The sequence below is a fragment of the Ischnura elegans genome, chromosome 5, assembly GCF_921293095.1.
Source record: "Ischnura elegans chromosome 5, ioIscEleg1.1, whole genome shotgun sequence".
NCBI classification, from domain to species: domain Eukaryota; kingdom Metazoa; phylum Arthropoda; class Insecta; order Odonata; family Coenagrionidae; genus Ischnura; species Ischnura elegans.
The window spans coordinates 79,297,695-79,314,698 of NC_060250.1; the positions used below are offsets into that span (position 1 = coordinate 79,297,695).

The following is a 17,004-nucleotide window of genomic DNA, read 5'->3' on the forward strand; positions in this document are numbered from 1 at the left end:
GACCTTAAGCAAACTTCGAAGGGCTGTTCAGAACAAAAGACGCGGCAGGTTGACAAAAGGCGTACGATAACACTAGGACAAAGCGTGATTGATCAATGATCAACCACCTTACAGTCCAGACATCACTCCCTGTGAATATCATCTCTTTCCTGCCCTCAGACAAGAACAAACGAAAATTTACGAACGACGACGACGTTCAAGAAGCTGTTCTTACCTTCCTGCGGGAAGGGGCGTGAAGCTGGTTCGAGGAGGGAGAACGAAAGTTCATCTCACGGATGCGGAAAGCCATCGATTGCAAGGGCGACTACATCGGAAAATTGCTAATGTTCAAGGTTTCTAACCATGTAATATGCATTGGAGAAACATCTCAGAAACTATGAACAAAAATTTGGACACCTTACTTTTCATACGCCCCTCGTTAAAACTGAACATTCGGGAAATTAATGAGGTAAAATTTCCAAATCCGAGGTACCAGTAAATGTTGACCAGGGTCTAATACATAAGAATTCTGAATATTTTCAGATGATATCATGAATTGAAAACAAGATATAAATTTAGAAAATATACAGTTCGAGCGAGAGGAATGCTTCCTCTAAAGCGAAATATTCAAGATAGTAAGATATGCCAAAATAACATGAGAAGTCATGGATCTATAGCTACGAGCCTGAATCAAAACGCCAATCTTCAGTATGGGTTTTCCAAAGTAAGCTCAAACCGACAAAAGTTGTTCGCTCTCGCAGCGTTTCCAAGAAAATGGTCGCATCGTTCGTAGCCAAATCAGGGCATGTAGCGACGACTGCTCTTGAAAAATCAAAGAACAGTTAATACTCGATGGTATACGACCATTTGCTTGCCGGAAGTGATCGCTGAGCTTCGGAAAGATAACCCAAATCGACGCATTACGCTCCATCACGACAATGCAAGCTCACACACCGCTCGAGTCACAAAGTCGTTTTTGGAACAGCAAAACGTAGGAATTCTTGATCATCCTCCATGCAGCCCGGAATGAAGCCCCAATGATTTTTTCACATTCCCCAGAATCAAGAATATGCTACGAAGAAGGCGCTTCCAGACGTGTGAAGAAGCGGTTGATGCCTACAAAACAGTCATTTTGACTACTCCTACTTCCGAATGGAATAAATGTTGTAACGACTGGTTCCATCCAATACAAAAGTGCATTGATTATCGTGGAGAGTACTTTGAAAAACAATAAAAAATTGCGTTATTGTACCTATTATAATTTTCTCCATTCCCGACACTTAAAAGGCTACCCTCGTACCTTTCCCGAGCTCTGAAAGACCTCTTTCTTCATAGTTTGAGCATCTCCCATCGAGTGAGGATACACTATCATTTACTACTTGTCACGCGAAAAATAATACCTATGTTTAATTTCGTTCAAACTCTAGGTAAACAGCTCTTATTATGGCCTATTTCTCCGCAAAATTCGCATCGCTCTATCGAAGTTTTTTAAACCAATTTAAACACGCGGTGGGTGAAAAAAATTTAATGGCCGACTGGAGAAATGCGTGAAGATTTTATACCATCAGTTGCAAAATGACCTAGCAGTCGACGCACCCTAATTCTCCATTCTACCACTATTATACCCTCGTGCTCCAAGACCGAGGTCGGAGAAAGAGTAAACAAACGACGAAGAAGAAAAAAATGACGAGGGCGCACGGCCGGCGATCTTCAGATGACCGTCCCATCGATGCCACTTCTCCTCCATCACGACAAGAGGGTGGGGGGCTGGATCGGGTGAGAGACACATCGCGAGCGTATATAAACTCCACTCCGTCGGCTTCAGAGACGAAATAACGGTGCACACTCAAACGCTGAGTCTCCTCAAGTTTTCCCAAGATCTCGTTCCAAGCTGCTCAACTTCATTCGAACTTCTTCCCAAATAATCACAGTACAGCTTACAGGCTGAACACTCGAATATCTTCCGGGGAGAAAAACCGCGAATTAAGGGTACCATATATTTTTCTCCACATTAGGTGACTCTAGTGCATTAAAATCAGTTGGATTTTCTCCACGCTCGCAAGGAAGACAAAGAAGAAACTGCGGCCGCTTTTTTTATCGGGGAGTTCACCGGACATAACAGAGTGGGGAGGACATACTTGGGGAAACCAAACGTGAGTAAACACGCATTTTTTTAATGACACTAACCTATCCTCGTGATTAACGTAGATCAGCAGTACTCAACCTTTTTGTTCTCCCGTACACCTCTACATGCATATAACTAATATTGTACCCCCAAAACGGTAACGTTCACATTTTATTCCATAATTTCACTACGGGTTGGTGAGACTTTTAGTTATAAATAATTTTTAAAAAAGAAACTTTGTTTTGAATATCACATATAATATGTATACATATTTCCTGGTTAAGAGATACGTAGTTTCTGGCGTCCGCTATCACCGATTATCTTCGGCGTACCCCCGACTGGTTCGTCGCGTACCCCAAAGAAAGTACGCGTACCACCGATTGGGAACCTCTGGCGTAGATAAATCTTTCTACGGATTATGGCCGGATGAAAATTGGCTCCAAAGCAATTTTTCGGCAGCTGGATCTATTGTTCGTAACCTTAGAGTAACAGTAGGTTATTAATTTTTTTATCTTTTGGCGACTGCTAATACTAAGATAAAATTTTCCTAAGAAAGCGGCAACATTGAGAAATAAATCAATCGACCAAGTCACGCCATCGCTTGCTGTTATCATTTGAGGATCCCGAAGAAGTCACATGTCAATGGCAAATATCTTTCATCACCACCAAAAAATTCCGACCGCCTAACAGCCCTAAGGATATTTGAAAATGATTTTATGTACTATGTTAACCACGAAATGGTACGGGCCAAGTTTTTATTACTCAGCAAGACATTCAAAACCTTTCCAAATCATTTATTTTCCCATCCATTATCTTACTTAGAAAAGAATAAATTCACTCAATGGACGCAAGTTTCAACGAATAAAGTTAGTAATTAATATTTGAATCACGTGCTCCAGTAAAAAAATGAATAAGATGTGGAGAACAAATAACTGTTCTTTGAGGCAACGATAAAAAATTAATGAACACAGCCTCAACATCCGAAATAAGGAGGGTAGTTTAACACTTCAGCGTCACCACACACAAGATTTACCCGTTGGATATGGCATCAAGATAAATTTTAGGCCATTAGTAGAACGGAGTGCATTCTCACCAAGCGATCGGCGCGTTGGTCTACCGTTTGCCGCAGAAAGTAAATGCAACTTATATCAGTGAGAAAGCATATCGCTCTTAGAAGTAGAATACCACTCTCCCGCAAAATACGCGAGTGAGGCGTCTAATAATACGCTTTGTATCTACGCACGGATGCAGTAGAAGAAAGCTACTTAATAACGACAGCGTTAAATTGGGGACGAAGGACATAATAAAACGAAGTTTATCTACCGGGAAACGAGCCGAATCTAAGAAATTGAAACAATTGTTTTTCTCTTTACCAAATTAGGGATAAAAATGAAACCCTAAATACGAATAAACATAGAAAAGCATTTTTTAGCATCAAATGAACGTGCCAATTAATTTTGAGAATTTCAACGTATTCGCTGACGATTTAAAAATGTAATTAAAAACTGAAAACTATTCTGTTGATAACGGCATTGCGTTTGTGATAAATCCTACCGTCAAATTTATCAAATGCATAAGGAAGTCGGTGGAATTTGAACAATTGCTAACAAATTTTCCTCAGACCTGAGGAAAACAAATGGAAAAATTCATAGGTGAATAAAGGATAACTCAACGGCGTAGTTGAATCTTTTGTTAACGAATCACCGAAAATAGAAGAAACCATAACGAAATTTCGCGAATTCCACACGCAACATTCAATACTTACCCAAAACTTCGCGCGCAGTTACGATTTTCCTTAGATTAGACAGATTTGCGATTAAAATGCAAACAAAAATTTTTTTTACGGCTAATAAAATTAATGCATAGTCGCGATACATCCGGTAAGTGGGGCGGCAACTGTAAAGGCCGCTATACATGGTGAATGATCATGCGAATGATTATGCTGAATGATCATGTGAATGAAATCAGCGGCCTTAATGCTTTGCCTCCTCGCTGGACTGGGTTTAAGGATCAACGGATAGTTTTAAGTTAATACTTAAATCTGTGATATTATACAAATTAAAGCAATTACTAAAAAAATAATAACTAGTAATAAGTATTATTGCGAAGAGGAGTTCTCATGTCTAAGATTGGCCACTACGCGTTACAACGGTTAAACTTAGTTTAGCAACAGCGTAATTCTCTACTGAACATGCGTTGAAAATCCCACCAGCTGCTATTTTTATGTAATTAGAAACCATCCCTTAAATTGACAGAAAATTAGGAAAATAAGAAATAAGCAATTTAGTATATCACCCTTTCATTCGCATCATATGCTGCACTTCTTATATGAGACCCATAAGCAAGGATAACTAAAGGGAGATTATGAGGTTTCCAATTTCAATGTAATTATTTTATTCACTTGTGGCGAGGATAAAATCTGTGAAGAAATTCTTGGTAATAATTGTTTTCCCAACTATTGTAATTTCATTTCATACATTTGCTTATCTTATGATGGAATTGAAAGTAAAAAAATGCCTATCTAGAAGAGTAGCGGTAAAAAATTAAGCTGATACTGAATGAATCACTTCACGCAGCATCGATCACATTCAGGACAAAATTCTGAATAAAAAATCAGAAACCTCAACAACCAACGAATGAATGCGTGACTTCTCACAGAATGGTGCACACATAATATAATATTTGTCCATATTTATTAACAAGCCCCACAAGAAAGACTTATTATAGAAGTATGAATCTATTCCTCGAGTCACGGATGGTCTACCTCTAATCTAAAGCAAATAAATCCTGAAAGGAAACAATAGTTCCACTGGGTCCATAAGAAAGAAAAAATATCAATTAAAATTCTCATCTTGATTACTTCCATTAAGCCAATTTCACATGGGGCACACAATTGCGCAGGTTATAACTGCATTTATTTCTTATTATGGCGAATTGTGCAAATGCTCGAAGGAAAGTAGAATAGGGGCTACTTTGCCATCTCACGTCCATGAATTCTCGCATGCGTTCTAGCAATTTACCGCTTTACACGACGCAATTTTGACTGCAACCATAAGATTGGGTATTACGTAACCCGCTGTGAAGTCATGGCAAAATTAGCAGTGCCGGAACGCACTTTACTTAACTTTTTTTAGGAGTGAAATATTACTCTGTGTGTTTTTTATTACAAGTTATTATTTACATTTTATTACTAAATGTTTTGTTTTGGCTACGAAAGTACTAAAAATTTTGAGGCAACAAAATTGATAAAATTGTTATTTGACAATTATATCTTTTGTTAACGGCGTTCCGGCACCATGACACCACAGATACCCCGTGACGCCTTTACAAATTTTCAACTGCATGAAGTGGGTTGCAGTCAAAAGGCCCGCTCCTAAAATTCCCAACGACAAAAGCCCCGAGACAAAACGCCCGGGACAAAATCCCTGCGGCCTTATGTCCTCAGGCGGTTTTGTCGCAGGGCCTTACGTCCTCAGCGGGTTTTTCACTGGGGATTCTGCGCCGGTATTATGTCGGTAACCAGCAAGAAGTAGAGGTACTGCAGCAGTTTTTTTGCGAAAACTCCGGTCAAATACAGAGTCACGGAGAATCACTTGACCACCAGATATAACTGGACTGTACTGAAGGACGATAGAGGAAAAGGCATCGCCCTTTCCACCACCAATAACTTCAACCCGTCACCGTCAATGACCATCTCGAGAATAGGGAAGGTGGCGGAAGGGTAGAGCCAATTTAGTATCGGAACAACCTTGTGGAGGGTCAAATACGCTTTTTCCTTCCAGGAAATAAAGAACGATGCACCGTTTTCGATTCGCTCAACAGGAAAACTTTAACCTTGAGAGAGGCAAAGACGCGGCGAAGGCTAATGATTAAAGTTCCTCAAGGGCGTTTTATACGACACATTTACTTTTTTTCAGAATCATGTCCAGAGACAAGGGTACGGAGGGGAAAGGGGACATAATTAAGGTATTATGTCGCCCACGCCGTACTGAACAGACTACTGAAGTACGATTATTCCCTCAAAATCTGCAACAAATACTGACTCTGCAGTATAATAGGCCGGCCGGCAACCGACAAATGAATGTCATAAGTTTATAAAAAGGAACGTGTAAAGGAATCGCGTTCAAACAACACAGGAATCGATAAAAGTGAGGATCAAGATGTCCTTTCAACAAAATATAATCCAAAATGCTATCCAAAGTGGACTACAAAGAAGTTTAAATATTCTGTTGGAGCGGTCAATTAAAAAGATTTTAAAAAGGACGAAAACGAATAGCCTAAGGTCCGAAGAGACTGTTAAACGACTCCTAAGTCAAAGGTAACTCCGATAACATCGCCAAATGACATCACTCGCAACATTATTCATCAACCACTTCTTACAAATATGTTGTGTCCTTTCCAGAATATTTGTCAGGAAATATTTATTTGAAAAATGTCATTCGTACATAAAACTCAAGTTTTTTTTCCTAAAATTTATAAATACCTAAGGTGACAAGGAAATGGGTAAAATTTTGATTTTATAAATGACGTACTTACTCCCACTACGCCTCTTAAAAGTTTTTGATACGTTTTTTTAAGCCTTAATTAAGATTTTTGAGAAAGGCCATGTTAACATTAGTAAAAATTTCAGTGATTGTCACATAAAGCGTGCTTTTGTGTTTTATTGTTAGCCCTAATGAGGGGAAATAAATTGACAGACGCCATTATTCTGTATTAAAAAAAAACTCAACAAGACTTCAGAGAGGACATAAAATATTACCGAGAAATTAATTATTCGCTTAAAATTAATCATAAAAAATATAACAGATTTTTATCCATTACCTCTCACATTCAATATAAAAACTGGGATTGAGACAAAATTAGACACTGTATGGGGCCGGCGATCCACAAACTTCCATTTATTATCAAAGGTTCCCCCAATAGGAAACGACTGCATTCGAATCCGTGGCCAAAACCCTGAAGAACTTGGATTTGTACCATACCTCGGAGCAAATATAAACTATAGCGATTACGGGCTTCTGAACCTGCGACCACGATAGGACTGATAAAATACTCATTAGCCTACTACGACAATTGTGTTTGTCTGTATGTTGTTCATTTCGATTGGAAATTTTATTTACATTAAATTTAATATACACGTCAGTATTATTTAGTAACCAAGTAAGAAGTCAGGATTTCAACATTAATAACAGGTATTTTAAACGCTCAAGTTTGCCATTTCCTTTAATAATACTGAAGTTGGGGTTACAATATAAGCCTTAGCTTTCGAATCCACTTTAGGTGAACTTTTATATATTTATTATGAGGAGGCTACAGTTAAACTCCTACATGGAGAAGTTTGAAATGGCGAATTTTAATTCGCGCTATCTTACAATTCACATCATTTCATTTTTACAGACTCCCTCGCCCAGCTGTTGTGAAGCCGTAAGAAAGCTATTGAAATTTTTAAAACTCAGACTTGAGCTTGGAAGTAGTTAACACAAGGTTTCATAGGCCATTCCGTCATACCGGATGTACAGGATATTTGGGAACGAATACGAAACCAGAACAGGGTAATAAGTATAAAATTTGATCCATGGATGTGTAGTAAACGTGACTATCCATGGACCCTGGATACAATTTAACGCTTGCAGACCAATGAAGAAATTTTTCTGGCTGGGAGTCACTAAAGAGTTGGAGGCTAGATTAGTTGAGCGATAGGGAAGTTTCCTTCATCAAAGAAAATGAAAGGCATTGATTGCGATTCGTTACCCACCATTAGTGTATTCGTATAAAAATTATTTGGTTTTAGAAATCCAGTTTTGACGAATGTTATTGGTGAATTTTTTCCTCTTATGAAAAAGGCCAGATTGGCGCCCATACGATGCCACTTCACGTGACGTCATAGGGACCTAGATGCTATGCGAGTAGTCAGGAGTTTCACATCGTCTGAGATAACCCATGCATGCATGTGGCACAGAGCTCAAGGAAACATCTCTTAATGATTATTACTTATAATCACTCATTAAAATGCCTATGGTCGGAAAGTTTCCTTCGTTTGATTGGGTATTAATAATCCTTATTTAAGCCAAGCGCTACCTGCTAGCGGGGTACTCTGCTACCTGCTAGCAGCCTCCACCGTAGTATCGCTCATAGCCTCGCACCACGATGGCCTCACACGGAGGCAGCCAGAACCAGAATGACGTCACACGGGCTTTTCCCAGCATTCATACTTAGCCGTCGCGTTTTCGCGCGCTTGAAAATTTTCACGCTTCATTTTATCGCGAAAAATAGATATCGTCATTTAAAATCTAAATGCGTGAAATACGTACTCCAGGAGTAATTATCTTTCGATTTAGGCAATAAAAAAATAAGAAACCACCCCATTAAGAATAGCTATCTTCTAGAGCGATTCGGGTTCGGAAATCATCATTTTCGAAATTTATTATATTTCAAAGTACGACAGAAACGATAGATTAAGGAAAATATTTGGCCGAACGGATAGTTAGAAGCATCCGCTTTTCCCTGAAAAAAATTACAGGAATTAAGTTAATGCTAGGCGGGACTCACCTTTTTATTTGTTGACGGCTAGTGTCCTTAAACCCACCGACTCGCGCCTATTAAGGCGGCTTGCGGGGTAGTATGTAGATGAAGACAGAATTCATGAGGATGGCGATATTTTTTTAACTCTCTTAGTACCACCAAAATAATTAGGTGGTACTAGCGAGAAGTGCCGAGGTGAATTTAAAAATTTCTCAGTATTTTATTAAAAAGCTACATCAAGTTATTATTTTAGACATGAGTGTAGTGATTTTTAATTTTACAAGAAAGGAATAAATTTTTTGTTATAGTATTATAATTCATTTATTAAGTTATAAAAAAAATTCATTGACTTATTACGATTTTATATCTCGTATACATTCGAGCCGATAAATCGGCTTGTGGCACTTTTCACCCGGGGCACATAACGTCCGTGTAGCAAAATCCGGCATATCGGCCCGTGGTCTACTTTAATTTTTAGGGTTACTTTATACCCTGATAGAGAGGGTTAATTTAAATCTATCACCCCGAAAACAACTCAAATTGTCCTTTACGTCAGGGGTTTGAAACAAACATCACTGGTCGCCCACTAACCTACCCAAGCGAGACTCGAACCCGCGATCTTCATTATGGCAGGCGAGGGCTGAACTCCATCACCACCAAGGCCGGCAACAATAGCCAGAGCTTCCGCGATCACACAAGGTTCGGCAGGGGAAAAGACCCAAGAACACGTGCATTCCCCACATCTCCCCCCTTCCCCCTTCGCTTCACCCTCCCAATCCGTCTTTCATCAAAAACTAATAAAGCGGCTCGATAAAAGCCGCATCTTCGCGTCGTCATTGTCGGGACTAGCGTCCGACAAGGCTATATCACGAGGCATCAAACAGGCGGCATCGTTCCCGAACGGATAAGATCGTAAAAATTACGACTCTACACCAAGTGATGCGCGACGCTTGAAAATGGCCGCTAGAAAAATAGAGGAAAACAAAGTTGAATGTCTTCTTCCATTCTCTTTCCTGCTACCCCAATCAAAAAGGTTTCTGATGGCGTCTGAATTAATCAACGTTCAATTCTCACTCTGCCTTCCTCCCAAGGAACATGAAACGCGACAACATCGGCCGAGGTCGGAATGCCGTACCAAAAGGTTTAGCACTACATATTGAAATTGGTAGAGCCTATTTGAAAATCATTCATTGAAGTTCATTTTTGCAAAATTCACACAATTGCTCCTCTTTTTCACCAACTTCAACACGACTTACGAGCCATGGAGACATGCTGAACATAAGTAAACAACCTACAAGCCCCTTTTATACTGACTTAATTTCGCGTAACTTGTCTAGTTAAGACAGCTCGAAAGCTAATCATGGTCCTACCATAATCCTGAAACTTTTTTTTAAGGACCTTCGTATAAGTAGCATGACTCTCAATATTCAAAACTATGCTCCTTGCATATAGATAATTATACGAGATAGTTAGGTTAATGGAATAAGTAAAGGATCTTCAGGTACTCCCTATGGACTCGTTCGCCGTATGACTGCGTCGAAAATAGTTGGACGTGAAAAACATTAAAGTGGACATATACTACATCCTTGACGTATTTCATTTATTAGCATGTTTCACAATATTCTGCCTCACACCGTTGATTCAAAGAGATGTTTACTCTTTTCTCATCTAATGATAAAATGCTAAGTCGAGTTTTATGTTTTTCTAGACCATCATACGCTCTTCTCATTGTCAATTGTCTACTACTTACGCCAAACTAGGCCGTCGCGAAGACAGCTATAAGCCACAGGATTCTCAAGTCTGTAGCAAGAATTGTTGTCACTCCGCGCGCACTAAATACAGATTTCAAAATAACCTCTCGCGGCCCTACCACTCATCGATAATAACTTTTCACGATGAAATACACGGAAGTAATACGTAACTAACAAGGGGAGACCACGTACCTTGCTCCGTCTTTTTCGATGCCATATTTTTTATGGCATTCGGAATGACGAACACATCTCGGAATTTGTAGTGGTTCCATTGAATGAGCCTCCGTTTGGCTGCAATTAATTAATTTTCATACGGTGCGAGCTCTATTCTCACCAATCCATACCAAACTACAGGTTGAATCACTTGGGTAATTGCATGGATTTATTCGTCCGCTTTCATCTGTATTTGCCCCCTCAACTATCGTATCAACAACGTCTCGGTCCGGTTCGAGCTCTATCCTCACCTATCCATACCAACCCACGGGTTTGAGTCACTTGGGTGAGTGCATCGATTTATTCGTCCGCTTTCACCAGTATTTGCCCGCCCCACTCTAATCCTACCACAAACACCTGTTCAGCCATGGATGCAACCAAGCACTCACACTGCGCAAGAAATTCAGACCATTTTAAGGAGGAAGAGGTGGTCACCGCGGCGCCGTGGTTGTGAGCTGGACGAATCGAACGCGCCAACCGAGCGGGGCCCAATTATAACGCAGCAGAGGAGGCGTTGGAGGTAAGACGTGCGACATTGCGGCCGCATCTGCACTCCTAAGGCCTCCCAATTGCGCAAAGCAAACAACGCCCACGCGCGGAAAAATTGAAGCGACTCAAAAAAGGTTTTGGCGAGAAATTTCCAACCCAAGCCTTCTGCACCTACATTCTCCTCCACTCCTCCCAATTATCCGCATCTCTTCGCAAACATTTTGAAGGCGTAAGGAGGACACGATCGAATAGTTTATTTGCCTCTTAATAGAACGCATACCTCCTGCCCCACGGGTTTCTTTGGGTGAAGGATTACTCGCTTTAAACTTAAGCTATCATCTTCAAAATTTCTGGATTTATAAATTAGACCGTAGTAAACATTTGCTTCCACCACAGGTTAGAAAATTTTATCCGTTGTCATTTAACGGTGAAAGCTAAATTTTGCATAACAGTTAAACTTTACAATACTCTCCTCAGATGTAATTTTTTTAACATTTGAGATACGAGCAGTGCTTAATTTCGGCCGGTACGCGCCGCGCCAGTTCCTCTCCGGGAAAATAGGGTAAAAAAATTCACAATTGCTCATTATAACAGTTATTACAAGTTTTAAAATATCGGAAGTTTTTTTTAGGGGGGCTTGCATTGGAGAAAACATGCGGATTAAATGTGTTGGCATGCGTTCCGGTGGGTACCTATAATTTTAGAAATTACGCACTCGACACGGGGAAATGTTGAACAGGGTCTTCTCTGCTTATGTTGACCACGTTCCACTCTATACCCTGACATTTTCAAGATGATATCATTAGTTTAACGCGAGTAATCTTTCACCAAAATAGGGCCGTCGAGAAAAAGGTAAGCGTCCTCATAAGTGGAACCATTTATCTTAATCTCGAAATTTACAGGATGTGTTGAGATGACTATTTTCAGCATTTACATTTTTTTTCAAATAAAAAATATCCTCACAAAATATACTGACAAGGAGACTTTGCGTAAGCTTAAGACGAAACCGTTCGAGTAAGAAATTAAATATGTGAAATTTAATCGGTAATTCTATTTCACATGAAGTAGTTTCACGAAGCAACGCCTGAAACCATTGATCATATTATGCTATCATCTTGAAAATTTCAAGTTTCAAATGATGTCGCACCGTGACGACAATGTTCGAGTATGAAATTAAATATGTGAAATTTAATCGGAATTTCTATTTCATATTAAGTAGTTTCACGAAGCAACGCCTGAAACCATTGATCATATTACGCTATCATCTTGAAAATTTCAAGTTTTATGGAGTAGATCCTGGTTAACATTTACATGTATCTCAAATTTAAAAATTTGATGAAAGGGCAAATGTTAACTAGGTTCTACTCCATAAAACTTGAAATTTTAAAGATGATAGCATAATATGATCAATGGTTTCAGGCGTTGCTTCGTGAAACTACTTCATATGAAATAGAATTACCGATTAAATTTCACATATTTAATGTCTCATTCGAACGGTTTCGTCACGGTGCGACATAATTTGGTGTAGAAACAGGAAATACCAACTCTTAAATAAACTAGGTAAGTGTGGGCGGAAGGGTAATGACATAAGGTACGGTAAGGTAATGTGAAGGGAAGTGAAATTCGAAGTGAACCAAAATGAAAGGGTTTTCCCCAGGGATACACTTCGAACGTCTCGTCCCTTCAAACAACCTTACCCCACCTTCTTACAAGTGAAACTTACAAAGTTATTTTATTTAATGTTGATTCAGTGTCTTGGATTATAGGTCTATTTGCATCATACGCTCTTCTCATTGACAAATTTCAGCTAGGAATTTCCGCCAAGGCCGTCGCGATCAAGGCTTGAGGCATTGGTGTCACTATAGTCACCGCCAACTCTTACGAAATTATTAGATGTTGTGCATAGACAAGGAAGAAAGTAGAAGTAGATAGAGCACTTTTCAACTGATCGGTCTTCGATTCGAATCCCGGGCTGGTCACTTCCTCCGGTTTGATAGTATTATTGTCAACGTATGTACCACCAGTGGAAATATCTAATAGACCCCTTTGGACCGTGACATCAAAATGACTTGAGTACGTGTAAACTAAAAAAATACAGAAAGAAAAGACAATCCCCGGTTTAAAAATCATGGAATGCAATAAAAAATCCGGAAATATAGGAAGATAAACGGCCTGGTTGTGGCAGAATAAAATTCTGGAGATAAGAGGATACACATAAGTGAGAATAACACGGAAAATTCAATTTCCGATTGAAAATATCGCGAAGTTGTTATGAAAGATTTGGGAAGAGAAAGCAAACAACATCGTGACAGCTTAGTTAGATTACATGTTATTGAGTATTCACAGCGGTATAATCCAATTCGACCTCAATGACTTTTCTAAAAGGATATCAAGTATGGGTTTCTGTAAATTTCCGTGAACTAAACTCATCTTAAAAGTGCTCTATATCACATGAAATAAATCTAAGGCTTGAACCGATATTATTTATGATCAAACAAATTTCCGGGAAATGAAGTATTTATGCGCGTAAATCGTAGCGGCTAATTCTGCTTATTAATGAAGGTCAGCGCTGAAGCGGCAGTGGAAGCCCGAGGACAATTTGAACATTTATTCTCATTAGTTTTCAAATCTCAAGTTGGTAATGCGGATCATTATGCCCAAACTCATCGCCTCTGACTGATTAATTCCTCGATTAAAAGCATGGTTGAGTTTACACATATGCTGTCTGAACGCCCGTAGACTCGCGAATATCTTAACACTTTGTTTAGATGAAGCCTGTTATCACAATAATCTTGCAAGTAGAGCGTGATGGTTAATTAGGAAGAACACTTGGCTACTCATTACAGGGCCCCTGGGTTCATATCCCGCGTGAAGCCTTCAGAAGACTCAAAAAAAATCCTCCATCTGAGACGTGGTCCAAGGGAAGGGAATGGGTCGTTCACAAAAATTCGAAATCTAAATTTCTTATAAGTATTTGGTAGATGGAAAGTTAAGATAAGTAATGGTGAGAACGAAGGCTTTATCATGGCAGATAAGGTTGTTCCGTCTCATTGTCAAAGTTTTCATGAGTATTCTCTTCTAGCAAATTCTTCTTAGGACTTCTTCATTACTTACTAGGGTCGATCCATTTGATCCTCTTCATTCGTGTTCCTGCCATCCGCCAAACATTAGCCGGGGTGGGTCGACCGCTTGCGTTATAATAAGTTACGAATCTTTGAAAAATTGTCAATCAAAAGTAAGCGTAATTTGTAATTATTTACTGCATTTCTGATTTATACGTGTGATTTCACGAAAAAATAGTCTAAACACGATGGAATTAAGTCAATTAGTTTCGTAACACTTTGTGGCTACAAAAATTGTATTTTGCTTTTTTTTAAAGCGATACACAACTAATTGACATAATTCCATCGTGTTTAGACCCATTTTTCATGAAATCACACGTAGAAAACAAAGCTGTAATATAAAATTACCAATAACGCTTACTTTTGTGCGATAATTTTTTAGGTATTCGTGACTTATTGTAAGGAACGCGGTCAATCTCACCCCGGCTATTGTTTTCCGGACCTCGGATACGCGGCTATTGTTGGGCTCTCGAGCGGTGCCTAAATATCTTAGCTGCCTTCCCAGTTTGGACAGACTATAGACGAATTTTTCCCCCAATGGTAAAGTTTTTTCTTCGACTTTCATCTCGACTTAACCTCATGGCATTACCATACGCCCACGGTAACCCAGGACAGGACAAGAGGCAAAGGCATAGCGCGGCTGCGGATGGATCGCGGTTACCGGCGTGGGACGGCCCCCGCGGCGCATTAATTATCGCGGCAACGTCATCTCGCCGAGGACAGCAAACATGACTACATACTCGGCCTCCGTATCCCATAACTTTTCCCGAAAGCGCCACGCCAACGTCAGAGGTGGAGTGCGAGCCTACGTCAGAGCTGAAATTCAATTTACAAGTCCACCGAAACAATCGAAAGGGAAACGAAATCGCCGAGAGAAAATTGAAATGTGGACGAGATGAGGGCGAGGACATGTTTACAGTCCACTTCAGAGCGGGCAACGAGTGGTTATCGGACGTGAGAAACTTGAATGGCTTCCATTGTTTCTGTGGCTTGGATTTATACTCGTCTACTATGAAGACTAAACCCTAGTTAACAAAGATATATCTAGTCTTAACTTGCATGGGAACAGGGTTGGGCAAAAAACAGGCCGAGGAGTATTTGAAATACAAAATACCGCTCCAAATGTATTTTAAATACAAAATACGAAACACTTTTGATTACGGTATTTGAAAAACAAACAAAATAGTACATGAAATACCTTTTAAAAAATACATTTGCATGGATCCTAAGAGATCTGAAATAATATAACCTGCCCTGGCACGTTATGGATAGTAGCAAACAAGAATAGAACGATTATGAGAAAAATGAAGTATTCTCTGAAGCATAATGTTACAGAAGTGCTATTAGGACTATATCAGAAGTATTTTACTTTATTCTTTATGCATTTTTTATTTTAGAATGGAAAAATACCAAAATCGGTATTTGAAATACAAAGTACAAGATACATTCAGGTCGTATATTTTAAATACCAAATACAAATATCAAATATATTTCACATAAGTAAATGGAGAGCTGCGTAAAACCAATCTTAGGATTGTTGATTAATGGTGATGCTGATGAAACTACGATTGAGTGAAGAGTTGAAAAGATAAAAAAAGGCGTCTGTGGGTTTAACAACGCAACTTAAAATTGCTTACTTTGACTAAGGATATATTTAATTGAGACCGGCCCACATTTAACTCAAAATTAAGCAAGGAAGCATTTTCATTCGAAAGACTAAAAACTATCCGAAGTCCTCTTAAATCGATTTCACAATTGATGCGAGCTATGATTTTAATAAAGCCTTAGTCATTAATTGGTCTGGTTCATGAAAACCCAACGTCTTAGCCCTCTCTACGCCTATCGGCTGTGCCACTACATAATTTCACGCGCGAAAAAGTATTTTTACAGCTAGATAGACGTGTAAAAACCCGAGGCTTACATTGTAGAAGCCTCATTTAAGAATTTAAACTCTTTGCCTTTTCCCTACTTCAACAATTCAAAACCCATTTTCGCGTAAAAGGCAACTCTTAAGTCTCGTATGTATGCCATGATAAAAGCATCCGCCATTAGCCTATGAGTTAAATATAAAAAAACTTCGAGGCTTCGCAACGGAGAAGCATTGGACTTGGCTAAGCGTTACACCGGAGATCCGCATGAGATGAGAAAAAGGGCAGGTGTGCACGAGTCTAGGCGCGAGTGCAGCAAAAAGAAGGACAGTGGATGTAGGAGGGAATGCTTTTCTGAAAATAAAAATACAACGAAATGCTGCCACCAGCCAAATCCGATCGTGCGTGATAAAGGCAAAGGTATACAGGAGCAGATTGGATGCGCGGGTGCAAATAGAAAGCAAGTCCACCGGCGAGGAAATAGACAAAGATGGGGAAATTGAGAAAAGCACTCTGAATCAATTCCCCAAAATCCAGGGTGCTTCGTCACATTATCCGAATGTCACTGCACTAAGTCACCATAAATACCATAATGAAAAGCCTAAATGAAAAAAAATATATTAAAAAAAAATCATTGCACTATCTTGGTATTCGGGGGGAATCATCGTCGAGTTGTCCCTGTTCACATACCTGGCCAACGCGACGTTTCGGAGGCGATCCAGCACTCCATCGTCTGGGCACCACAAGCAATCAACTGATCAAAGCCTTAGTCATTACCTAATTGGTCAAGATCGTTTGGTGGGCCCAGAAGATGCACTGCTCCATCGCCTTCGAGACGTCGCTCAGGTATGTGAACAGTGACAACTCGACGCGGATACAATCCGAATACCGAGATAGTGCAATGATTAATTTTAGCCGCGTAAACTCCCAGTCAC

The 17,004-nt window shown here is 39.6% G+C and overlaps 2 protein-coding genes across 2 annotated transcripts in view; one reads left to right on the forward strand and one right to left on the reverse strand.

Annotated features, from left to right (window-relative positions):
• LOC124159105 (DNA ligase 3) overlaps positions 1–17,004 on the reverse strand; it is a 203,857-nt gene that overhangs the window by 91,008 nt on the left and 95,845 nt on the right. The gene's annotated exons all lie outside the window — the stretch shown is intronic.
• LOC124159107 overlaps positions 1,775–17,004 on the forward strand; it is a 112,032-nt gene continuing 96,802 nt past the window's right edge. Inside the window, exon 1 of the mRNA XM_046534657.1 lies at positions 1,775–2,132. The gene's annotated coding sequence lies outside the window, so the exon portion shown is untranslated. The remainder of the gene's footprint in view (positions 2,133–17,004) is intronic.